Genomic DNA, 27,164 nt, shown 5'->3' with positions numbered 1-27,164 from the left:
CTTGTAAATCATGTTATCAGTATCTGATCTCATTTGGTATCAATTAATTTTTGTGTAGATTTTAAATGTAGTTTGTATTATAAAGTCAGCATAGCAACTTTTCACCTTTTCACTTGCTTAAAGCTGAACTCTAGAATAAGCAAATATTGTCTAAACAGGCATGTGTATTCTTCCTGGAATCTTGGTGTGCTTTGTGTGTTTCTTCCAGATCTGCAGTAATCCAATGTAAGACTTTCCTGTGCAGGAACAACTTCCTGTAATAAAGACCACTCACTGCCTCTCTCTCTCCTTGTGCAGGGTGACTGGTCTTGTCTCCGCCCCTTCCTGTAGTGGGTGGACCTGCTAGGCCCCTCCCACAGCTCTGCTCTCTGAACAGGCTATATTCAGCACAGTGATAATATATACATTTGCAAGGTAATAACTGGGTTTTTACACACATTTGGTGCACACAAAGTCGATTTATCTTCCTTTGTATTTGGTAAAGTTGAACTAAACCCATCAATTTAACAGTTTCCCAAAACAGTTGCATTCAAAGTGGAACTTTCCCACAACAACTTGATAAAAAAATAATTTTCTTTAGCAAGGAATAATTATGCTACCCAAATTAATGTAAAATGCCTTAAGCATTGCTCTTATTTTTTCTTCCTGGAGGCTGCCATTTTGCTAAAGCCCAGAGCTCCTGAACAGCAGCAAATCATTAAAGTGGTTGTTACTCCACTATGTGTTCTTTATATCATCCCCATTGTTAGATAAAAAGCTGTATCCTAGTGCCTGTACTTTATAAAAAAAAAAATCAGATTTCTACCTGTTTTGGATGATGGATGCACGTAAACTGACCACGGTGTCAGGGGGCAGCAGCCATAATGAACCATGGTCAGTTTACAGAGGGGAGGGTAGAAACTGGTAGGATCAGCCAGGTATTACAGGGGGCCAAATTACACAGCACAAGCACTGTGCTGTATAACATGCTTAAGACCCCTTTCACTCAGGCGTTTTAGCGCTAGAAATAGCCTCTGAAAACTGCCTCTCATTCATTTGCATGAGTGCTTTCACACTTGGGCAGTGCACTTGCGAGACATTAGAAAAAGCCCTGAAAGCAGCATCTTTGAGGCGGGTTTGGAGCGCTGTAAAAAGCTCTCCAAAAACGCCCCTGCCCATTGAAATGAATGGGCAGCACTTCCGAAGCACCTTAAAAGCGATTCGAAAGCGCCAAAAAATGGGTGTTTTTTGGATTTTTTTTAAGGTCACGTTGTCACGTGTGCCCGGTGTGCCAAATCTGTGCCAATCAGTGCCCACAAATGGGCACTGATTGGCACCATTATGTTGCAGTGATGCCCAGCAATGCCACCCTTAGGGGCATCACTGCAAACAAGCAGTGCCATCAGTGCCACCCATCAGTGTCCATTTATGCCACCTGTCAGTGCCCATCAGTGCCCATCTATCAGTGCCCATCCGTGCCCATCTGTGCCAACTATCAGTGCCACCCATAAGTATTCATCAATGCCACCTATGAGTGCCCATCAATGCCACCTATGAGTTCCGCCTATAAGTGCCCATCAGTGCCGCCTATAAGTGCCCATCAGTGCCGCATACCAGTGCCACCTATCAGTGCCCATCAGTGCCACCTATCAGTGCCCATCAGTGCCACCTATCAGTGCCCGTCAGTGCCACCTCATTGGTGCCCATTAGTGCCGTCGTATCAGTGCCTGTCAGTGCAGCCATATCAGTGCCCGTCATTGAAGAAGAAAACGTACTTATTTACAAAAAAGTTTTAACAGAAACAAAGAAAAACTTGTTTTTTTTTCAAAATTTTCGGTCTTTTTTTATTTGTTGCGCAAAAAATAAAAACCGCAGAGGTGATCAAATACCACCAAAAGAAAGCTCTATTTGTGGGAACAAAATGATAAAAAATTTGTTTGGGTACAGTGTAGCATGACCGCTCAATTGTCATTCAAATTGCGACAGCGCTGAAAGCTGAAAATTGGTCTGGGCGGGAAGGTGTCTAAGTGCCTGGTATTGAAGTGGTTAAAGTATTATATTTGTTTTTGTAAGCTATCCATTTTGATGTGTCAATGAACATAAGATAAAATAACAAACGCATGTGAAATGCCTTGTGACTGTGAATTCATGCCTATTTATGTAATCAGAATTTGTGTTCTATTGACAGGGCAGATAGCGCACTGTGTACTCTGCAGTTCCGGCATCTGGAACACGAACTCTGTACTAATACCCTTTAGAGTTGTATTTTTATGATTCTCTACACTCCTGTCCTGTAGGTGTGGCTGACCTGATCCAGGAAACGTCAAAGTCAACTCCTTACGTATCTCACTGAAACACTAATCACATCCTAAGTAAGCCTGGAGACGAAAAGGGTTATTTGATAACTTGCAAAGAACAAGGATGTACAATGATCCATGCCAACTGTTCAGATGTGAGCTTTCTCTAATCTGCTTATTCTCAGCTGCTGGAGGTTGATTTGTGATTGTTTACCTTTGTCCCTAAAAAAAAAAAAAAAAAAAAAAGAAAAATCAAATGGTGCTGATACAGATCTGTTAGATACAGTAAATGCTTAAAGTCGTATTAAACCCAAAAGGAAACTTGTATTATATTGCAGCTTACCAATTCTTAGATGTGATGGTAGCATTCATTTTGTTTTTTAGGCTTGTTCTCTTCTATTCTCGTCTAGTGATCCAACCTTTAAGTCTGTTGCCTTTCAAAAGAACAAGATGTCCTGCAGAATGTATCAGAGACAAACCATTTAACACTGGCAGGGGTGCTTACAATAGTCAGCTTAATGTAAAGCCTTTATCCCAAAAAGAAAAAAACTGTTGTGGTAACTGTGCATTTGCAGCGTGAGCTGGAGTTTGGCTTCAATTTCTTAGTGCAGTAAATCTGTTGTTAGATCTTAAAGTAGAACAATAGGCTAAACTTTTTTTTTTCATTTTGGATAATGTAAGGGAGGGATATAACCCCTGTCAAATTTGTTTCCATTGCCTGTGTCCCATTGGGGAGTTTTCACTTCCTGTCCCATAGCCAAACAGGAAATGAAAGGAAATCCCTGCAAATTAAGGGAATTTCTTGGGGCCCCCCAGGTCACCAGAACTAGTGTCCCCATCGGAAGATTTCCCCTCTATTGATTTCTGGGGACAACCCAGAATTTGGGATTTTCTTTTACTTTCACTTTCAATGCTAATGGTAAACAGGACAAATAGAGGAGGGCAGATTTCCCCTCTCCACTCTATTCCAAAACTAAAAAATGCCTTGAATTATACTTTAAGGCTGATACATATGGGCCGAATGGAAAACCAGCAGCCAAACAACATCTGATCAGCACTTACAACAAATGGCTGCGAGCCGAGCGCTGTCTTGACCGGTGGGTTTTGGTGGTGATGGGGTCAGCAGGCAATAGCACAGCGGGGAGATCGCTGTACTAACATCGCATAGAACAAAATGCAATATAATGCAGCGTACAGTCCTTAAATAGGCTGGCTGTCTTAGTTCTTTTTTTTTTTCAAGGTAAGAACATTTTCATCTAATACAGAAAACCCCGGATTGAGCTATCTTCTGTAAGGTAGCAATTGCCCTGCCCCCCCCCCCCCATCTAATGGAGATGAAGAGATATGGACATGTTTGTAGAACATATCAGGAGAGCAGCCTAGGGTGACAACCATGGCTCCCGCCATAGATCAGTGGAGGAGTAATGTAACCACCCAGAGAAAGGAAGTGTGTTATTTGCATGATTACCAGGTGAAAATACAGAAGAAAAAAATAAAATAATATATTACATTTTTGGTTATGGGTTTAGATACACTTTAATTAATAATCTCCTTCCTTTTTTTAATATAGTGATGTGTATTCCTAGTGTGACAAGTTGGGGAATTTGTAGCTTATTGGTAAAGCAAAACAGTGAATTTACCCCACGCCAGAAGTACGTATTAGGGCTTTTTCAGCCCACTTTAAGTTAAAGGAACACAAAAAGTTCACATGGATAGCTTCCCACCAGGGGCGTTGCTAGGTGGCATAATAACCAGGGGCCTATGTGCTACCTACCTGACACGCACTGACCCACACTGACCATTTCACTCACCTACCTGACATTCACTCACCTACCTGACATACACAGACCATTACACTCACCTACCTGACATACACTGACCTACCTGACCCACACTGATCTACCTGACATACACACACTGACCTATCTGACACACACTGACCTATCTGACACACACTGACCTACCTGACATACACACACTGACCTACCTGACATACATACGCTGACCCACACTGACATACATACGCTGACCCACACTGACATACGCTGACCCACACTGACATACACTGACCAACCTGAGATACATACACTGACCTACCTGACATACATACACTGACCTACCTGACATACATACACTGACAAACGCTGACCCACACTGACATACACTGACCAACCTGACATGCAACTGCAGCTCAGCCGTAAGGTGCGGCGCGCCTGTAGAGTAGACAGCTTGCAGCCAGAGCCATGACGCACGAGAGGAAAGGAGAGCCACCCGAGTGGGGATCTTCTGACAGTGGCGCAGCAGCTGCATTGTAATTCCCGCCTTCTGGAGCCTGCAGTGCCCATGATGGATGTCACACGTACCGCGGTCCCCGCATTGGACCAGTGGGACGTCCATCATAGGCGCTGCAGGCTCCAGAAGGCTGGACCTGCTTTGACACTCAGCCGCACTCAGGTCAGATCGGTCCCTGCTCGGCAACGGCTCTTGGGCTCAGGGCTAATAATAAAACCCTGCATGCCCGACACCCTGGAGTTTTTGGGGACCCACTCGGGGCTTCAGCCACCGTCAACCTCACCCTGCCGACGCCACTGCTTCCCACGCAGGGGGTTCTCACCATCATACGGTAAACAAACAATATTCAGACTCCTGGCTCTCTTGTGGCATCTTTACAGCTCCGAGTAGTACCCCATGGTCCCCCTGACCATCAAACACATCCCAGTGATCATGCACAGACGCTGTACCTCAGCTCTGCGTCCTTCCTCACAGCTCCCTAGCTGCTCTATACCTCCAGAACTCTCTCTCTCAGGCTCAGGCCTTGGTCTGTCCTGACCTGGACAGTCTGGTGCATACCAGTATCTCTCACTGCTCCCTTCACACACTGACCTCCTCGAGAAGGTGAGGCACTGACCTCTAACTCTGTCTCTAACATAAACCCAGCACACACCTGCATCATTAGTGTGCCTGCTTCCTACAAAATCTGGCGTAAACCACCATTTTACCCAGTGGCACAGAGTCACCTTGCTACACTAGGCACTTGCACACTAAGTGGTGTATTAATAAAAAATTTGCATAGCAATTCGCCCAGTGAAAGTGCATGTAAATTTTTTTTGTACGAATAGGGCAAAATTAAATGATATTAGGCTATTTCCTGTGCTGGTTGAATGTTCTCATTGATTTAAAATGGAAAATACCACATTTGGGTAATAGATGGCATTAAGTACCACAGGAAATCCTTATGCTACTTGGCTACTATTATTAAATTAGCTCGGAGTGTGGTGATTCATTTCTTTTTTTGCGTGAATAGAACCGGCGTCATCCTTAGAATATTGCCTTGTTTCTTCTGTTCTAGTGACAACTGAAAAATGTAGGACTTCTTGTAACTTTTTTGTCTCAGCGACAATGGTCACAAGGACCAATAGAGAGGATGAATCTCCCAAGTGGGGACAGGCAGAGAAATAAAAACCTGAAAACTTCTGCTGTAGCATTCTCTTTTAATCCAGAAATTTCCCCTGCAGTACTTGTATGTGCCACTAGATGTCCTTGGTCTAATGACCCACTTCCTCTGAGCCCAGAGTCTGTGACTGGACAGTGAAAAGAGAAGCAGCACAGCGATGAGGCCATCTCTGTCACTCTGATAAATTAGGTAAAAATATAACTGGAAAAATTGACTTCATAGGCACCACTGATAAAAAGTAATATATTTTATTAAACACACCTCATAAATATAAAAACAGAGTTTAAAAGACAGTAATTGAGAAAACACACAGTAGTCACATATGCGCGATTCACAGGGAATCTGCAACACAGTGGGGGTGCAGGAACGAGCGTCCCATGGGGATAGCAGGACAGAGAGATGCTCCCTCCAGTGGATCCCAGAGGGCATACATCCCATAGATCGCAAGAGAAAAGTGATCAGGGAGATGCCAGCATAGTGCCTAGGGGATGGAAAAAGACACTGATACAACTGGAGGCCAGAAGGGTAGCCATCTGCCGCCATGCGCAATCACCGCAGCCTAAACCACTGGGGGATCCGTGGCACAGGACTGCAGCTACCTGGCCGCACATCCGCCCATAATACTCTGCATGTAAACGTTGATGCTGGATCACAGAGACACGTAGCTCAATTGCATGTGTATGTCTGAGGTGCTGGTTTATAGACGCTATTTGCTATATGTTTATATCACACTGGTGAATAAGTATATATCCTCATGCATGATCTATGGAATTATATCTACAGTGCCTTGCAAAAGTATTCCCCCCCCTTGGCATTTTTCGTGTTTTGTTGCCTCACAACCTGAAATTAACATGGATTGTTTGAGGATTTGCATCATTTAATTTACAGAACATGCCCACAAATTTGAAGATTTTTTTTTTTTTATTGTGAAGCAAACAACAAATAGGACAAAATAACAGAAATAGTCAATGTGCATAACTATTTACCCCCCTAATTTAAATATTTTGTAGAGCCAACTTTTGCGGCTATCACAGCTCCAAGTCACTTTGGATAAGTCTCTATGAGCTTGCCACATCTTACCACTGAGATTTTTGCCCATTCCTCCTTGCAAAACTGCTCCAGCTCCTTCAAGTTGGATGGTTTGCGCTTGTGAACAGCAATCTTTAAGTCTGACCACAGATTTTCTATTGGATTGAGGTCTGGGCTTTGACTAGGCCATTCCAACACATTTACATGTTTCTTCTTAAACACTCAAGTGTTGCTTTAGCAGTGTGTTTGGGGTCATTGTCCTGCTGGAAGGTGAACCACCATCCTAGCCTCAAATCACACACAGAGTGGTGCAGGTTTTGCTCAAGAATATCCCTGTATTTAGCACCATCCATCTTTCCATCAACTCTGACCAGTTTCCCAGTCCTGACTGCTGAAAAACATCCCCACAGCATGATGCTGCCACCACCATGTTTCACTGTGGGGATGGTGTTTTTTGGGTGATGTGATGTGTTGGGTTTGCGCCAGACATAGTGTTTTCTTTGATGGCCAAAAAATTTAATTTTACTCTCATCAGACCAGAGCACCTTCCTCCATACATTTTGGGAGTCTCTGACATGCCTTTTCGCAAACTCAAAACATGCCATTTTGTTTTTTTGCTGAAAGTAATGGCTTTCTTCTGGCCACTCTGCCATAAAGCCCAACTCTAAAAAATGTACGGGTTATTGTCATCCTATGTACAGATACTACAGTCTTTGCTATGGAACTCTGCAGCTCCTCCAGGGTTACCTTAGGTCTCTGTGCTGCCTCTCTGAATAATGCCCTCCTTGCCTGGTCCGTGAGTTTTGGTGTGCGGCCATCTTTTGGCAGGTTTGCTGTTGTGCCATGTTCTTTCCATTTGGTTATGATAGATTTGATGGTGCTCCTAAGGATCATCAAAGATTTGGATATTTTTTTATAACCTAACCCTGACTTGTACTTCTCAACAACATTGTCCCTTACTTGTTTGGAGAGTTCCTTGGTCTCCATGACAGTGTTTGGTTAGTGGTGCCTCTTGCTTAGGTGTTGCAGCCTCTGGGGCCTTTCAAAAAGGTATGTATATGTAATGACAGATCATGTGACACTTAGATTGCACACAGGTGGACATCATTTCACTAATTATGTGACTTCAGAAGGTAATTGGTTGCACCAGAGCTTTATATGGACTTCAGAACAAAGGGGGTGAATACATACATGCCAATTATCAGTTTATTTTATCTCTGAAAACTAGTTTTATGTATATATTTTTCTAATTTTACTTCACCCACTTAGACTATTGTGTTCTGATCCATCACATATGATTCCGATTAAAAAAACTTTGAACCAAAGCCTGTAATGTAACAAAATAGGTAAAAAGCCAAGGGGGTGAATACTTTTGCAAGGCACTGTATGTATATATACTTAATGAATTTCTCTCCATTTTCATTTAGAAATTGTATATAAGCTCCCAAAGAAGTGGTTCCCCGTGAAACATGTCGAGCTTCCTGTAATTCATACTTTGTATTTGCCGTCATGACAATAGTTGGGGTTGTCACCAGTACAACTCTAATGTAAACAGCTGTCTTGGAAACATATATTTGACTACTGTGTGTTTTCTCAATTACTTTCTTTTAAATTCTGTTTTTATATTTATGTGGTGTGTTTAATAAAATGCATTACTTTTTATCAGTGGTGCCTATAAAGTCAATTTTTCCAGTTATATTTTTCCTCAATTTCTCAATATGTTAGGACGTGGCACTCTGTTATTTTTGTACACCTGCAGTGCCATCCTACAGGTAAGCTTTATAAGCTTATCTGTCTCCTCCCTCCCTCCGGTGCCACATTTGGCACCTTTCGGGGGGAGGGGGGAGCGGGTACCTGTTTTTGACAGGTACCCTGTCCCCACTTCTGTTGGACCTCGCCGCGGTGAGGTACGTCAGAAGTCCAGCACCCTCATCCTCCCTCATCCTTCCCCTACTGTTGGGCCAGTAGGAGAATGCAGCCGCCCTTCGCGCATGTTCCCTTACCGGCAATGGCGGCGGCAGCACCCGACAGCCGATGGAAACATTGGCTGCGATGTCGACATTGCTGGACTCTGGGACAGATAAATGTTCTAACATTAAAAGTCAGCAGCTACAGTATGTGTAGCTGCAGACTTTAAATTTTTTGAGGGGAAGGCCCCCCTCAAAACTTCGCTTTAAGGTAAAAAATCTTTAGTATGCAGCTCCCCTCCCAGCCCCCCCTTAAACTTATCTGAGCCTGATCTCTATCCAGTGATGTGCATGAGAGCCAGCACTTTGTTGGCTCTCTCTCTTCATTTGCTTAGACACAGCAGCGGAAGCCATTGGCTCCCACTTCTGTCAATCTCAGCCAGTGAGGAGGGGCGGGGCCAAGCCACGCTTTGTGTGTCGTATAGACACACATAGCCTGCTTGGGAGCAAGCACACGCGGCGGGGGTGAGGAGCCGGGAGCACTGGCCCCCGGGGGACCAGGACTGCTCTGTGCAAAACCATTACATGGAGCAGGTAAATATGACATGTTTGTTATTTTTTTTTTTAAACAAAAGATGAATGTTTACCATCACTTTAAGCCCTTTTCATGGCACAGGTTTCTTTATGATAGGACTCAGTTTGCCTCTTTATTCATTTCTATTTACTTTATCTGTGTCTCTTCAGCTTTAGACTTTCTTCAGACGGTCGTCCTCCATTCCGATCAGGGACTAAAATACACTCAGCCTATAGAAGTCTATGTAGCTTACTAGTACAGGGTGCAGTACTACCCCCCAGATAGCCAGATCAGAGAGTCAATGTAAACTAACCTGGAGCGCCCGGCTGCTAAAGTTATCTGCCAGATGCAAGATTTTTAGGGCTGCGGAAATTAACGAATAATTCCTCGATTAATCGTTAATTTTTTGATCGGTAGGCTGCCTGCCCTGGGGCCGCTTTGGGCCAAGCTGTGGCTGCAGCGCTCTGCTACCTCCTCCACCTCCTCCACTATATGTCATACAGAGTCTGCGGGCATCTCCCGCTGTGTGTCTCCGAGCTGAGTGTGAAAACTTTGGCCACGCTGTGAGAAAAGTCCCGCCCTCCTCCTAGATCAGCTCGTGTGATAGACGCAGTGTTCTGTCTATCACACGAGCTGATCTAGGAGGAGCGCGAGACTTTTGTCACAGCACGGCCAAAGTTTTCACACTCAGCTCTGAGACACACAGGGGGAGATGCCCGCAGACTGTGTAATCCAGGCACAGGCACTGACTACAGTGAGGCTGCGATTATGGGCACGGTGAGACTGCATTATGGGCACGGTGAAGCTGCGATTATGGGCACGGTGAGACAGCATTATGGGCACGGTGAGACTGCATTATGGGAACGGTGAGGCTGCGATTATGGGCACAATGAGACTGCATTATGGGAACGGTGAGGCTGCGATTATGGGCACGATGAGACTGCATTATGGGAACGGTGAGGCTGCGATTATGGGCACGGTAAGTCTGAGATTATGGGCACGGTGAGACTGCATTATGGGCACGGTGAGGCTGCGATTATGGGCACGGTGAGGCTGAGTTTATGACGTGTTACGTCCTAGCCATGCCCCGCTATGTCCGGCTTCGGCCGTTGCCATAACACGGTGCTAAATCAGCTAAAAGTAGTTGGATCTGTATGTGTGTTATAATTAATCAAAATTAGTTGATTAATTGATTAAAAAAAACGATTAATCAATCGCGAAAATTTTAATCAGTAACAGCCCTAAAGTTGTTTCATTTTTTATTTATTGTAGGTGTTGGGAAAGACGAGGGGGTGTTAGAAACATTTGTACCATCATTTTGCAAATAAATCAGAGTTTTCTGGCACGTCTTTGTCACAGAACATCCAAAAACATTTTGTCCAGTCTGTTTAGTTACAAAATGTGTTCTGTCCTTTAATCCTGGTATGTTCAGCAGAGTTTGCTATTTAATATTCAGACAACAAAGAGAGCAGAACATTAAAGAAGCACAATCCCCTGCAGACCTCCTCTTTTAAGTCGCATTTTTTTTTATCTCTTGGGGAAAAAAAAAACAGGTGGCTGTTTCACAGTACTACTGTACAGCTGTGCTTCCAAAGGGGTCGGTCTGGGAGCGAGCAATAACATGTTTGCAATCTCTTGCATAACATGGACCTTCCAGGGAAGGCGAGCTGTGACATTTAGCTACTGCAGTGAGCGAATCGTCACTTCTTTAGGCAGCAAGCTGAAGAGTTTTGAATTACAGCACAGGAAACACAACTTCCAATTAACATCTCTTCTTCATTAGTGCTAAAGCCATTTGATGAACATCGTCATTTACATATCTAACAAACGGAATAAAAATGTTGTAACGTTGGCGGTTGCTGATTATTGCTGTGTTTGCTAAGTGGGAAGTCTAGTTCCTGTATTTTTGACACTGCTTTGAAATATATGAGCATGTACAGTCTCTGTGATGTCCATAGCAAGCATCCAATTATATTTTAATTTTCATTATTTTTTTTATTGAGTCTCAAGTAGGACTAAAGGCAAAACTAAGGTAGGGTTATAACCCCTGTGTGACGGACCGCCCAACACCCCGCCTGGGTGTCTCCGCCAAACGGCGCCTCCTGCCCTCCAAACCCTTCCAGCTGACCGATGGCTAATAGCGCTTTTCCCAAAGCATCGAACACAGACAGGACGTTGAGGTAAAAACCAAAGAAATCACTTTATTGAACGGACATACAGGTTATATACACTTCAGAAATAGGGGCAGTCACCACATGACCAAAAAAAAAACATTTATTACACATTGGGGTAAACATCCCACAATGGTTAGGTAAAGTTGACACAAGACTAATCACATCATGTAGGAACCTCCAGGAGGATTAGCCAACAGACAGAAACATTAGGTGACTCAATTAACAATGGTGATGCACAGCTAGGAGGCACACAATGGGGAAACTATACAATGGGAGAAAGACACTTAAAAAGGAGTTCTATTCAAAAGTGGAAGCTCCGCTTGTTTGCTTCCTTCCCCCCCTCTGGTGCCACATTTGGCACCTTTCGAGGGAGGGGGGAACGGATACCTGTTTTTGACAGGTACCTGTCCCCACTTCAAGGAGACCTGGCTTCGGCGAGATGCAGCGAGGTCCCACGGAAGTTTGCCCCCCCTCCTCCTTCCTGCACCACCAGGCCAGTTAGAAAGCGCAGCGAGCTTTATGCATACGCATGAACTGACTTCATATTGCGATGAAATAGTATCCAGTATTATATAATAAATCACATGATCCATAAACTCTTGATTTTACTCAATGCATTTCATGGGCAATGTTCATATGTTTGAGGAGGATACTGTGAACAAGTGTGGATCTAAAACCAAGCTTGGTCAAATTAAAATAGCAAATGCCATACTATGCACAGAATCCAGTGCATCCTGATTGGTGAAACAAACGAGGAGGCAAGAAAGAGAGGGAAAAAAGGAGGGGTGCACCTGAGAGGAAGTGCCAACTGTGGGTCCTTTGAAATCTGAATTTTAAGCAGTTGTTTTAAGACCCTGGTCCAAGATCTACTAAAAGTCCACCAGATATTTAGGACATCTCCCACAGTCTAAAGAAATATGAAACATTTATCCCACTTGGGGGAAGTGTGAATGTTTTGTGGGTACCATGTACCAGTGGGATTCTAGAGTAGATTCAAGAGTGGTGATATTGAATGTGCACAAGGCCATTGCGGACCAAGTTTGTTGCCAGTGTTCCTCTGATCTGGTAACCATTAGTTCCCTTTCCCATTTAGCAACATATGCATGTGTGGTTTGATTGGTTAAATTATTGAGATAGGAGTAAAATATTGATATACGTTTATGCGATAGTGGTGTACAGTGACACATATATTCAAAAGTAGATAGCTTAGTGGTGAGAGCTTTATTCTACACGAGTGCTGTGATAAAGTGGCTGATCTGCATGTATCTAAAGAATTCTGTATTAGGTGCTCAAAGTCTGTCTTTGATAACGGACCAGCTATTAATCAAGTTTCTGTCTAAGAAAGAATGAACATCATCACCATGTACAGGCTGCTGGGGAAGCTTAGTGGTTGCTAGTATAGGAAGTAGTGGAACATGTGGTGAGGTTAATTCAATGAAATATTTGGTGTTATCCCAGACTCTCAGGTTGTGTCAAGTTAGGCGACTCATGGTGGTGGGTCTTCAACTGGACAAGAGTCAGGGTATGGTTTAAAGTTCTATTGGTAGACAATTTTGAGTTTCCAACTCTACACAAAATGGTGCCTCATTTGCAGCATATAGGGATGTTAGTTGGGTAATTTGACCTGATTCCTTGACCTTCATGTATTGTGACACTGCAAAGCCCCGTCACTGTGAAATTGTACTAGAAAATGACACAGGAGTCACATTAGGGCTCAAGATTCCAGATAATTGTTTCTGTGTTTTTGGCTTTCTCTGGATTCTGCAAACCTGGATTGGGGCCTGGAGCTTGAAGGTTCCAAATTTTCTTGGGCAGGATGAAACCTTCAATTCTGTGTCCGGATTTTACTGGGTCCCTGCAGCCTGTGTGAGTACACAGGTGTTCAGGGAAGTTATATACTCATGCCTGAGGATAGCTTAGGGCTCCCAGTTTGGAGACAGCTCTCATATTGGAGGGGCCAGAAGCCATATTAACCAATGACCAAAAGCCAAGAGACAGGAGTTCTCAACCAGGGGTCAGAGGTGCCACAGCCAATAGCCAGGAGACAGGGGGTCTCATCTCAGGATTAAGATCATCTTCTATCAGGGTGTCAGGAGAACCCCTAGCCAGAGGCCAGGAGTGGGCCATGCAGCAGGGTGCTGAGACTAAAGGCTGAGGTAGCCAAGAGAACCAGGAGAGGTGGACAACACAGTCAGAGGGACTGGTAAGAAGAGCAGCGGTGCTGCTGATAAAGGAGCCAGGTGGCTCACATTTTCAGTTAATGTAGAGGAACCCCTGAGTGGACCACTGATCTCTATGTAAACTTTTTCCTTCTTTCTTCCCAATAAAAGTGGGCTGCCCCGTCATAAAATACAATTTGGACTGGCGCAACTCATTGGAAAAGCACCTACCACATGAGCATGATCACCCCTACATCACAAAATGTACATGGTTTGTCTGGATATTCTTGATCTCCTAAAAGTTACTTTATAGCAGACATGAGCAAACTGTGGCCTGTGGGCCACATCCGGCCCTTTTGGCTCTCTCTGGATAATGATGCCTCCACAGTCAGTATACCTTTCTGAGCCTGTCAGCTTGGAAGTTCACAGGTTCAGACAGTCATGCTGACAAAAGTTTGCGTGGACTCTGTGGAGAGCAGCCAGAATTGGAGAGAGAGCCAGAGGAGCTAATTGGCACAATGGCTTTGTTTCTGGAAGGGGAGCGTTGCCTAGAAAACCTCCCGATGCTCTCCAACCACTCTGCTACCGACCAAGACAGTTCTTGCTGAGTTAATGCCTGTTATTCACTCCAAAGTGTAGTGGAACATGCAGCCTTCTTTCCTCACTCTGTGATAGCGGCAATCCTATACACAGCCTTTCAGTACTTACCCAGCTATCCAGTGCTTGCAACTGCACGGAGGGCATCTAGCAGTCGTGTGACTGCTAATAAAGCTTCTACAAAATCCTGAGGGCAGGGACTGATGTGCATGTACAATATATATGTAAAGCTGTGCGTTAATTGATGGCCCTATATAGGTGCCTGTAATAGAGAAATAAAATAAACACAAAAAAAGTATTTTATACTTTTTTGGGCACATTTTTATATTGGTTTTAGAACATCATTTAAATGGTGGAAAATTACCTGTAATTGACAGATTCTGGGTTTACAACTGATATAAAACAGATCCAACATAGTAGGTAAACATTGCCAGGTCCTGTTTCCATGACATAGACAAAAAAGCAATAGATTATGCAAAAATAATCTTACATTGTGAAGATATAAACAGTACATTGAATTCCCAGCACTTCCTGATCAGACCTTGCATAGGACTTCAGGATGCATTTTTGGACAATTATGTAATCATGCATTCTCCCTCTATTTTGTCTAGATAATCCAAGATCTGAACAGATTAGAGGGATGCTTTTGGAAGATTTAGGCAAAAGGCTGCCAGGATTTCTTGGTAAACATATTTTATATAGTTGTCTTTGCGCTGTAAGATTTTTCTGTACAGTCTTTTATATTCTTGGCTTTGTTGTCTTATCACTCATTTGTTACTTCCTATAGATTTTAGGTTAAAGTGGATGTAAACCCGAATTTTTTTTTTTTATATCATACTGTAGAGTATAATATTTCCTATCATTTGAGCCCAGTCTTGCCACACAGAGTTAATCCATCTCTGAGCAATCCTCTTTTATTGTTCAGTGAGAAAAATCTTGACAAACTGAGAAAAACTTTGTCAAATCCTCCCCCTTGCTGTGAGTGACAGGTGATTTACATATCTCATGCACTAGCCTAAGACACAGGCATTAATTTTTAGTTCCCACCCCCACTCCTTTCTTCAGCAGCTCTGCAAGGATTGGCTGTTCCACACCTCAGCATGATTTGGCATGCTGAAGTCATGTGGTTACTTTCCTGTCTTTTCACTGGATGTTAGAGATCATAGCAGAAGTTCAGTGGTAGAAATACACATGAGAAAATGCATATTGACAAGGGGAGTGTAGAGGTGGGCGGGTAGTCTACTGACATCACGACTCCACCCACCGAGCTCCAGACAACAGACCCACCCACAGAATATGCAGTTTTTCAGGTCTAATAACAGACAGAGGAGAGACATTTGACAGGTAAAGATACATGCAGGAGGCATGTATATCCTTATAGATAACCCCTATGGCAGTAGTTTAGAAAGGATGACATTGGGTTTACATCCACTTTAAGGTGAGAAAAAAGTAATCTCATACCGCGCTAAAATAGCACAAAATAAAAGGCAACAAGCTGCAGCTCAATTTGTAAGATACCGTATGTACAGACATAATAGGTAAGGAAAAAGTAAGGAGCTGTGCTGAAAAATTGATGTATATGCCTGGATGGGCACAATATAACAGTAAGAAATGTGAAATAAAGAGACAACTCCCCAATGAGAAGGAGATAATAAACACAATCCAGTGAATAATAACGTCCAGTGAAAATTAAAAGCTGTTGAAATAATCCTTCCGTGAGAAAATAAGAACCACCAAAAAAAAATGAACCTCCACCGTACAAAATCCACGCTTACCAGAAGGCAAGCGATAGCAAGCCTGTAATCTGAAGTGGATATCCGGACATCAGATCATCGCCAATAATGAAATACTTGATAAGGTGGAAACACCAGAGGGAGATACAGGAGAATCGTAGCTCAATGGAAGGACCAACAATCCGGATACCTCAGTGCAAAAGCAGCCATCCTCTGTCTGTCTGCAGCCTTGTCAGTGTCATTTGCAGCCTTATGAGTGTCCACCTACAGACTTTTTCTTTACCTTTTAGGTTAAGGTGACCAGATTTTTAAAATGAAATCTGGGTACATATTTTTTTTATTTTTTATTGGCAAATAGTAAACTATTTTATAAGCATATTTTTCACAAATGATATATGCAGTGTATGTGGTATGTGTTTATGGAATTATTGTATGATATATATATATATATATATATATATATACATTATTTCTTCACCAGTGCCCATCAATACAGCCTCACCAGTTACCATCAGTGCAGCCTCACCAGTACCCATCAATGCAGCCTCATCAGTGCCCATCAGCTCAGCCTTATCAGTGTTCATCCAGTGCCGCCTCACCAGTGTCCATCAATGCAGCCTCACCAGTGTCCATCAATGCAGCCTCATTAGTGCCCCTCAGCTCAGCCTCATCCGTGTCCATCAATGCAGTCTCACCATGTGCCCATCAATGCAGCCTCACCAGTGTCCATCATCGCAGCCTGATCAGTGCCCATCAATGCAGCCTCACCAGTGGCCATTAATGCAATCTGTTCAGTGCCCATAAATGCAGATGGAGGAGGAGCTACCACTGCCACCACAACAGAGGAAGGAATAAACCCCAAGGAAAAGCTGCAGGGGAGGGGGGCAAGCTAGGGTCTCCTAAGCTGGGGATGGACCGTGGAGACGGATCAGTGTAGGGCAGAAACTCCCTCAATCAGGCGAGGTCCGGGAGGAACATGGGCTGCTTCATGCACTCCAAAATTTACCCCTTACCAAAATAAACTCTCATCCTCCATGTGTGCACAGGTAAGAGTTGTGCAGTACCCCGGTCCACCAGATCACGAGGGAGGCGGCGCTGCCGTTACTGTAGAGCACTGACGGCTTTGGAGAATTATTGGCCACTCATCCACTTGGGAAGATCACTCCTCCAAAGGGGACTACTGCTGACAAAAAAAAATCTGAATCCCCAGCAAGTGGTTGAGGATTTGGATTTTACCGCCCCCTTCCTGGCGCCCTGAATCTAGCTCTGAATCCGGGTACAAAACCGGGGACAGTCTTGGTCCGGGGACAGTGTCCTCAGATCGGGGACAGTCTTCGGAAACCGGGGACGTCTGGTCACCCTATTTTAGGTTCACTCAAGAACTGGTCAGACACCAGGAAACGCACAGGAGCGCACTGCCCGTTCCTGTACGATTCACATGCGGTGCAGTGCTATTCGATTTGAGTTTATTCATTTTGAATGGGCTGAATCGCACTGGACCATACCATTGAGATTCACTGCAGATTGCAACTGCAGTGCATTTTGAACTTGGTGAAAAAATAGCATGCAGAACGCAGGTTTCCTGCACTATGCTCTGGTGTGAACAGGGTGAAGGTTTTACAAAATTTTACAATTATAATTCATAATGTCACTGTTTATGCGAATCTTACTACATATGATTACATACTTTTCAGGGACCTGAACTTTATGCTAGAGCCTTCATTCATAATTAACCAGTAACAGCTATGACTACTATGACTATGCTTATGGGAACTTATCCACACTGTTGCATACAGTACCTATCCTCTGCTGTTGTGTAGAGCTTTTTCCCTGATGTTCTAACTATTACCACAGGCTGCACCTTGGCCTAATTTGATTACATTTTTGGGCTGCTTTTAATTCCATGCAGAGCAAGATGTTGGACCTGGCTGACCATGGCTCACTGGCATTGCACACATATGATTGACCTCTAAGCTGACTGGTCGAAACAGCAAGGAACGTGGTTAGTAGTAAGTTGTTTCTGATTACAAGGAAACAATGAATTTTCCTTATAAGAAAATAAATTATCAGGGCATTAGATGGTAATTATTCCATGCATAGAAATCAGAACGTGATCAGACATTGCAAAGTGTTCTGACCCCCGAATAAAGTCTTGCTTTTCTGCCAAGTTCATAAATATACATTCCAGACTGCCATGAGAATTCATGCTTATATGTCCAGCCTACTCCCTTTGACCACTAATTATATGGGGAATAATAGGCTATTGTCTTTAACCAATGTGGATTATTGCAAAAGAGAGGGATTGCTCAGCTCTTTTAAATCTACATGGAGCTTTTTATCTTACCCTGTGTTTGTATGGTTTCCTCTAGATCAGTGGTCTCCAAACTGAGGATGCGTCCCTCCATTTGCTTGCCTTTATCCAGGCCCTTGTAGCAATATTACTTTCACTGAGATGAGGCACTATTCATCCCACTGACACCAATGATGAGATATCATTCCTTGCACTGACACCCACATTTTAGCAGAATTCCTCCCACTGAAACCAATAATGGGGCACTATAACATAGTTACACAGTTCAACCAATAAAAGGGACATTTTTTTTTTACTATTCTATAAACACAATCCTATACCTACAGTTGAATCAGAGGAAGGCACCCCCCCCCTCCCCCCAGAAAAGCATGATCCAATTTGCTCTAGCAGGGGAAAAAAATCCTTCCTGATCCCCCAAGAGGAAATCGGATATTCCCTGGATCAACTTTACCTATAACTGTTAGTCGCCAGTTATATTATGTACATTTAGGAAAGAATCCAGACCTTTTTTAAAGCAATCTAATTGAGCTAGCCAGAACCAGCTCTTGTATTCCTCCCACTGAAACCAATGATTGGGTACATTCCTCCAATTGACACCAGTGTTGGGGCACCATTTCTGTCACCAATACCAATTATGGGACACTATTTCTTCTCCTACTGACCACAGAAGCTATGTAATTTTAAATCCCACTCACAGCCAAGCCTGAGTCATTATTTACATTGACTCTGGGGCATTTTCTACTCCCAGTGGCCACAATCTGGTTCCCCTAAAGTCTGAAGGATAGTAAACTAGCCCTTTGTTTAGAAAGTTTTGAGACCCCTGTTCTAGATGCTCAAGTCTCTGACTTGTAAGCTCCATCAAAGACCGATGATTAATGCTTTTATATATTCTCAACAGTAGAGTGTTTAGTAAACTATGTGGCTCTAACTCTTCATCAGTACTTTGTGATCCTACATAATATTACACGTGACAACGAACTAATACCTGAATATATCTTACTCTCAAACATGTCTATGGCTTTGAGTCAAGCTTTTCACATGCTTATTTTATTAGCTGAAGACAGGTAAAAAAGAGTGCACTAATTATGTAATATGACATGTTATTGCAACTCGGTGCAAGCCCAACTGGTTTTTCAAGTTGTAGCTTTCGATGACTTGTAGCCTTTCAGTCAAACCTTCACACAAGTTGGGGTCAGAGCAATAGAACATTTTGACAGTGTTACCGGGACACAATAGCTAAAGAAGCTTTAGTGCCAAGCAGCAGAAGTCATTCATACCACATCCAACATGTTCAATTACCATGAATCTAGTTTTGTGTGTTTAAAGAAAAGAAATAGTAAACTTAGTTGCATAGTCACTCCCATACACTCCTTTTGTAAAAAGATATTTCCTATAAAATATTCTCCTCTTAGCCTAAATATGAAATACCCCGGCATCACTAATTATATGGAGCCGTGAATGACAATACAAGAACCAATCTATGCAGCATGTTTGGAAAAGCCTCTTATTCCAAACTTGCTTCTGATATGTTCAATGAATGCACAACATATCAGTAAAGGGGGCTGTGCAAAAACCTATTGGATCATAATGCTTCCTAAATTCCAATAGGATAGGTTGCCTCAGCGATTGTTACTTCCCAAGTCACATTACCTATGTGTGCTGGGTTATTAATTTAGAACTCACAACAAAATGAAAAAGAAAGCAATTCTTGCTTTTTCTGCATAGGCTTTATAAATGGGGTCATTAACGAATAGCTAGTCCCACAAATCACCCATCAAGAACCTCTCCGATGTAATTCAGAAATAATTGCCATCTGTTCACAATACAAGTTAAAAGTAAAAATATAGCTCTAAACCCAATTACTAAAATCTAATATAAGCTTTAAGATGTTAATTTAAAGCCCAAGTCTAGGAATAAAGAAGGGGATATATTATGCAATTTTCTTTACTTCAATCATGGGTTGAGTTTCTTCCCACAGCGCTATTGTGTTCTGCCGGTGAGGAGCCTTCCCTGTCAGCAGAATACAATGGTAACTGCTGGAGGCTATAGCCACTGGAAGTGATCAGGCAAAAAAAAAAAACAGGCTGGTTGTACTAAAGTTGACCGATGGATCAACTTAACCAGTTCCCGCCCGGCCTATAGCAAAATGATGGTTGGGCAGGACGTTCATCGATCCGGGTGGACATCATACAACGTCCTCCCAGATTGCACCTCGTGCATTGTTGCAGCATGATCAGTCACCGGCTGTGTCCAATGGACCTGCTGCTAGTATCCTGTGACCGCTGTGACCAATCACAGCAAATCACATGACAATTGTAAACAATGGATGGCTTCCTTTTATGTCATCAATCGTGTACAATTGTGTTGGTAGCTGTGATTGGTCACAGTGATCACATGATACAGAAAGGGCCAATCACAGCCCATCTGTACCATGTGAATAGGTGTAACCAATCACAGCTAATCACAACAAAACACACTAAATGAATCCGTTTCATTCAGTTAAAATGGTTGCTTATGCCAGTGAAAAAAAAAAAAAAAATCCTGATCACTTCCCCGGAGTAGTACAATGTTGTCACCAGCAGGACAATGTTGTGCAGCCAGCAATGGAGCGTATGCATGCAAATAGGAGGTACAGAAAATAAGCTGGAAGAGATTAGCAGCACTGAGATGAAAAATTAAAAAAAAAGACAAAAACAGTGTTTCATGAAGAAAATGTCAATTGTTTTTGCTACTAAGGATTGATTTTCTAAATCATTAGATCGTGTTCACTTTGCAAGGGAAATTTCACTAGTAACTGGGATGAAAATTGACTTTGCAAAGAATAACCAATTACAAGCGGTAAGCTTAAAATACACAGTATTTTTGCTTGCATATGATTGGATGATGAATGTTAGCAGAGCTTCACCTCGTTCACCTCAAGAGAAAATTCCCTTCCAGAGTAAACATTCACTTTTCTAAGTGAACATCCTATTTGCCTTTAGTAAATCAAGCTCAAGGGGTTTTAGCAAACATAATGTTATCCAGTCACAGCTTAGATTCACTTAAAAAAAAAACATAAAAAAAACAAGACAATTCTCAACCACTTGCTGACTGCAATACATATACAGTATATACATTGCGGTTTACTGGGATTATGGCTGAAGATATCAGCCATATCACCAGTATTGTTTTTTACAACTGACAGCTGGCTTTCTCATAAAAAGGATCCGACGGTGCTGGCTCTTTGGCCTTGGAGGGCCAGAGCGACCTCATGATATTATTTCTGGTCCAGGCTGGAAGTAAACAAGTTTTGGTCAAAGATAAACAAGATTGGTCAAAGATCAAAACTTTTTTTTTTTTCAATCTTTTGCTTTTAAAGGTAAAGGAGAGATTTTGGGTCTTTTCGATCCCAGATCTCTCCATGAAGAGAACCTGTCATTCTTATTTCTATTACAAGGGATGTTTACATTCCTTTTAATAGGAATAAAAGTGACTACAAAAAATATATCAAAGGGACAAAGTAACATAAATAATAATTTTTTTTTTAAAGCTACCCCATTCCTTCATGCTCGCGCACAGAAAAGAAGTTATGCACACGCATTTCTGTAAACTGTATTCGCACCACGCATGTGAGCTATTGCCATGTACGTTAGAGCAAGGGCAATCGTTCCAGCCTGAGACCTCTGTAACAGGTCACCTGTAAAGGCGTTTAAAGCATCACCTATGGAGATTTTTAAAGTGGAGTTCCACTCAGTTGTAAGTTTATTAAAAGTCAGCAGCTACAAAAAATGTAGCTGCTGACTTTTAATAAACAGATACTCACCTGTCCCACGGTCCAGCGATGCGGCCCCCCGAAGCCTCGCTTCTCTCCCTCTCCTCTAAGTGGTGCCGCGCCATCATTGCAAGTGTGAACACCCGGCTGTGACAGCTTGCGGCTTCACAGCCGGGTGCGCACTGTGCATGCGCAAGTCGCACTGCACTTTATTAGTGGCCAGGCAATCTCCTAGGACCTAGTGACGTGTCGCAGAAAATTGCAGAGAGGGAGGGGGAGAGGAGGAGTCGCCTAAGTGGCGTGGAACGGAAGAAGGAAGTGGGACAGGAAGTACCCGTCAAAACTAGGTACCTACTGCCTCCCAAAAATGGCATATAAAGGGACGAGGAGTGCTTAAAGTGGAAGTTTCACATTTCGGTTGAACTCCTCCTTAAGTAACTTAGTTTGTCGCCATTGCAAGAGCGTGCACAATTTTAACCACCTCAACACTGGGCACTTTCACCCCCTTCCTGCCCAAGCCATTTTTCAGCTTTCAGCGCTGTCGCACTTTGATTGACGGTCATGCAATACTGTACTGAAATGAATTTTTTCATCTTTTTCTTCACACAAATAGAGCTTTCTTTTGGCGGTATTTATTTATGCTAGGATTTTTTTTTTTTACAAAAAAAAGAGAAAAAAGACAGAAAATGTAAAAAAAAAAAGTTTTTCTTAGTTTCTGTCAGTAAATTATGTAAATAAGTAATTTTTCTCCTTCACTGATGTGAGCTGATGAGGCTGCTCTGATGGGCACTGATAGGCTGCACTGATGGGCACTGATGAGGCGGCACTTATGGGCACTGATAGGTGGCACTGATATGCAGCACTGATGAGCACTGATAGGTGGGACTGGTGGGCACTGATAGGTGGCACCGGTGGGCACGGATAGGTGGTACCGGTGGGCAGTAATAGGCGGCAGTAGTGGGCACTGATGGGGGGCACTGATGGGCAGCACTGATGGGCGGCACTGATGGGCAACACTTATGCGCACTGATGGGCAGTACTGATAGGCACTGATGAGAGGCACTAATGGGCATTGATGGGCAGCACTGATGAGCAGGCCCTGATGGGCACTAAAAGGCTGCACTGACTGGCATCACTTATGGGCACTGATTGGTAGCACTGATGGGCACTGATTGGCGGTACTGATAGGCACTGATTGGTGGCACTGATGGTCACTGCTGGGGTTTTCCTGTAATCAGTGGTTGTACCGAGTCCTAGCAACACAGCGCAGCCACGATCGCCGTGCTGCTGCGGGTGCGAAACAGCTGTCATTCTGGATTGCCGTCATATGACGTCCACCCAGAACGAGAGCCGCACCGCCCCCTCCCTCATTTGATGGTGGGTGTGTCGCAAGTGGTTAAAGTGTGACATGTTAGGTATCTATTTACTCGGCGTAACATCATCTTTTACATTTTATAAAAAAATTGGGTAAATTTTTCTTTTTTTTATTAATTAACCATTTCAGCCCCGGAAGATTTGGCTGCTGAATGACCACGCCATTTTTTGTGATTCGGCACTGTGTCGCTTTAACTGACAATTGCGCGACCATGCGACACTGCACCCAAACAATATTGATGTCCTTTTTTTCCCACAAATAGAGCTTTCTTTTGGTGGTATTTGATCGCTTCTGCGGTTTTTATTTTTTGTGCTATAAACAAAAAAAGAGCGACAATTTTGAAAAAAACACCATATTTTGTACTTTTTGCTATAATAAATATCCCCATTTTATTTTTAAAAAAAGCAATTTTTTTCTCAGTTTAGGTCGATATGTATTCTTCTACATATTTTTGGTAAAAAAAATCGCAATAAGAGTATATTGCTTGGTTTGCGCAAAAGTTATAGCGTTTACAAAATAGGGGATAGATTTATAGCATTTTTATTATTTTTTTTTTTTTACTAGTAATGATGGTGATCTGCGATTTTTATCGGGACTGCGACATTATGGCGGACACGTCGGACACTTTTGACACATTTTTGGGACCATTGGCATTCATATTGCGATTAGTGCTATAAAAATTCACTGATTACTGTAAAAATGTCACTGGCAGGGAAGGGGTTAACACTATGGGGCGATCAAGGGGTTAACTGTGTCCCCTGTGTGTGTGTTTCTAATTGTAGGGGGAGGGGACTGACCTAGAGGAAAGCTATTAGGAACTCACCATCTGTCACTCCTCACAGAACAGAATAGGGATTTGTGTGTTTACACACACACACACACACGTCCCTGTTCTGCCTCTCGTGACCGCGATCGCTCGTGGCCATCACGACTTTCAGCCACGAGCATCGGCACCCCCCGCAGTGCAGCGTGCGCATGCACGCGCCTGCTGTCCCGATCCCGCGAGCCAATGTATAGCTACGATGGCTCGTGGGATCTTGCCGACCTGCCGCAGTATAATGACGGCGGCTGGCCGGCAAACGGTTAAAGTGTATTTTTTCCAAACAAATTGTGTTTGCAAAACTGATGCGCAAATACCATGTGACATAAAACATTGCAGTGACCGCCCTTTTATTCCCTAAGGTCTCTTCTAAAAAAATGTATAATGAAAAAAAAATGTAAAATACTTGGGGGTTATACGTAATTTTCAAGCAAAAAATACTTACAGAATTTATTTTGTTAAAGTATTTATACCTCCTTTGTTAACCTGAATTTATTACCCAATAGAAATCTTTTGAAATGTAAAAAAAAAGAAATCATCCATTGTTAAGATGGAGTGCCGGCTTTTTTGATCTCTGTAATTCAAGTTCCACGCTGTTTGGTAAGAGGCCATCCTTTTAACATAAGGAGCACATTCGAGCACTGGAGCACTTTGAAGTAGGATCTTTTTCCATAAGCACCAAGCACTTTACCTCTTTGCACATTTATATGAATTTTGTATTCATATGATATATGATGGACTTTTGGATCATATACTGGTGCATATGAGTGATAGGAGGCAACACATATTTACACTTACACTTATATTTACATTTAGCACTTGGTGGTACTATATATGAGAAGGACAACTCAAGATCAGGCTATAGGTATATGGGGTATCTCAGCCAATGGACGTGTGTTGTCTGACCCGGGCTGCTAGTCCGAAGATTGGGCAAATCTCGGGGGCATCTGGCTGCCATGCCAAGCTTTGTGAAGGCCTATCCAGAAGTAAGAGGGCAGCGCAGGGTTGGGACTGCGGCTTGCAGCCCAACCAAAAGTAACAGTTCTGTCGGCTGGAGAACCTGTCGTGGTTGGAGGTAGAAGGGAAGCTGTCGCCACTAAGGGGCCAACCACTTTTACCAGGGACCACAGTGAGTAACTGAAGCAAATACTGGAGCAGTATTCTCACCGAACGGGCACGGTGGAGAAACAGGAAACTTCAGGTGGTGATCAAGTCACGGACCCAACCAGCGGAGGTGACGATTGCAGAGCAGCCTTGTTGTCAAGCTAGGGACCGAGCTGGTCAGCAGGGGTGAAGCTTGAAGGTATCCGAAGTGCCATGCTAGGGACCCAGCAGGGAAGCGTGGGTGATGCTGAAGGGAGATACCACCGCAAAAGCCTTGCGGAGCTCACAGGATTCAGAGTTAGTGAATCAAAGTGTCCAGTGAGAGACCAGGAGCTCAAGGGGCTGAAGAACTACAAGCAGAAGTTGTAGTAAAGCTGTGAAAACTGTTACGTTTGAATTAGGAACTGTTAAGTACTGTAGCCATAGGGGACAGCAAACCTGCACGTGCAGAAGTGGCACCTTGTTGGGGCCTTTCCCTGTTCGGCTGTCCTCCTATTGAAGCCTCGGAGTCTGCCTATTGAAATTGCAACTACTTAAGGTTGTCCTGGCCCCAACCCTCTTTCCCTTGCAAAATCTAAAAGGACTGTTAAAAGAAATAAAACCTCTTTTACATCCAAGAAGTGTCTGGCGCCCAATGACTTTTACCACCTTTGCACCCACTATGCCTCACAACCCACTACATCATAGGTGTGCGCAGCCTATAGCATTAGGGTGTGCACCCCAAAACTCAAGCACACATTCATATGTGCGTATGTATGTATACTGACTACATTGTGCTCAGCCCAGCTTACCTTTTCCTGGTAGGATGAAGTCAGTCCCACACTGCAAGCTGTGTTTTCTCCTGCCCGCTCCAGCTACCACCACCTCCCGTTCTAATGTCAAATAAAGCACGCTGGGGAAGGGGGTGGGTACAGTGTCGTTGCCATTGGTTAAGGAGGCAGCAGAGATGCACAGCAACTATAGCCTCTGGCTTTTTACAGACACTGCATGGTTGGCAACCTTGGTGATTAGGGTGTGCCCAGGCACACCCAGCATACCCCCTGCGCATGCCTATGCACTACACATTGAAGGATGTCAGCGGTCTGTGGCCTCAAAGGTTTTCATTAGACTGGAAGAGGTTGGAGATTCTGCTACAATTACATTAATTGCTGAGTCAGTTATTTAAAGGAACAATGCAACATTTTTTTAGAGAATAAATATGTATGTCTGCTGATTTATATAGATCTAAAAAATAGAATTACACACATACGCTAGATGTATTAGTATTAGCCTTTAAATAGTACAAAGGATATGGTTATACTTGTCAGTGTTGGCTGGTCACTCATTCCAGGCTTACATAACAGCAGATGTCTAGTAAAAGCTCAGGCTTCACCAGCTCTTGTTACAGGGGTATGTCCTGCAGGAAGAACTTTTGTTCTAGGCATCAAAGAGGAATCTCTGAGCTGTGAAGATTTTTCTCCAGAATATTCCTGGACCGTCACCACCCACCCAGGAAGGATCAGCTTACCTACGTATGCATTTTCAGCATCTAGGATCAAATGCTGAGCACACGCTTAAAGACACCATGAGATAAAAGGCAGGGACAGATAAGGAACTGGGAAAGATTGGGGATGAGCTTGGGCGTGTTTGGATCCTAGTCTAAACCCACGTGAGGAAGCTCCCTAGGAGGGTGTCACCGTACTGGGCCAGTCATAAAAGGAAGGAGGCAGTCCTTGCCCTGGAGCCCCATGTATACATAACCCTAGAATAAGAATACCTGCATCTGCAGGACTGGCAATGTCCCAGCTGCAGATGATTGGCCCAGTACAATGACAGTTTCCTGGCAGGCTCACTCATGTGGGTTCGGACTAGGATCTGAACATGACTGAGCTCACCCCTAGTAAAGATGAAATAGTCAAAC

The 27,164-nt window shown here is 43.4% G+C and overlaps 1 long non-coding RNA gene across 2 annotated transcripts; it reads right to left on the bottom strand.

The window, feature by feature from the left end:
- Positions 1-190: 190 nt before the first annotated feature.
- LOC141146158 (uncharacterized) lies at positions 191-26,872 on the bottom strand. 2 transcript variants are annotated; one of them, XR_012244741.1, is made up of 3 exons: positions 26,772-26,872; positions 2,620-2,731; positions 191-2,498 (listed from the first exon to the last, which is right to left on the bottom strand). It is a non-coding gene; the product is annotated as an uncharacterized lncRNA (long non-coding RNA). The 2 variants fall into 2 exon arrangements; XR_012244740.1 differs by lacking the exon at positions 26,772-26,872 and adding an exon at positions 14,282-14,406.
- Positions 26,873-27,164: the final 292 nt, after the last annotated feature.

The sequence above is a fragment of the Aquarana catesbeiana genome, linkage group LG05 (genome assembly GCF_042186555.1).
Source record: "Aquarana catesbeiana isolate 2022-GZ linkage group LG05, ASM4218655v1, whole genome shotgun sequence".
In the NCBI taxonomy this organism is placed as follows: Eukaryota; Metazoa; Chordata; class Amphibia; order Anura; family Ranidae; genus Aquarana; species Aquarana catesbeiana.
Note: the sequence above shows the minus strand (reverse complement) of the source record. Positions and strands in the feature narration are given on the sequence as shown.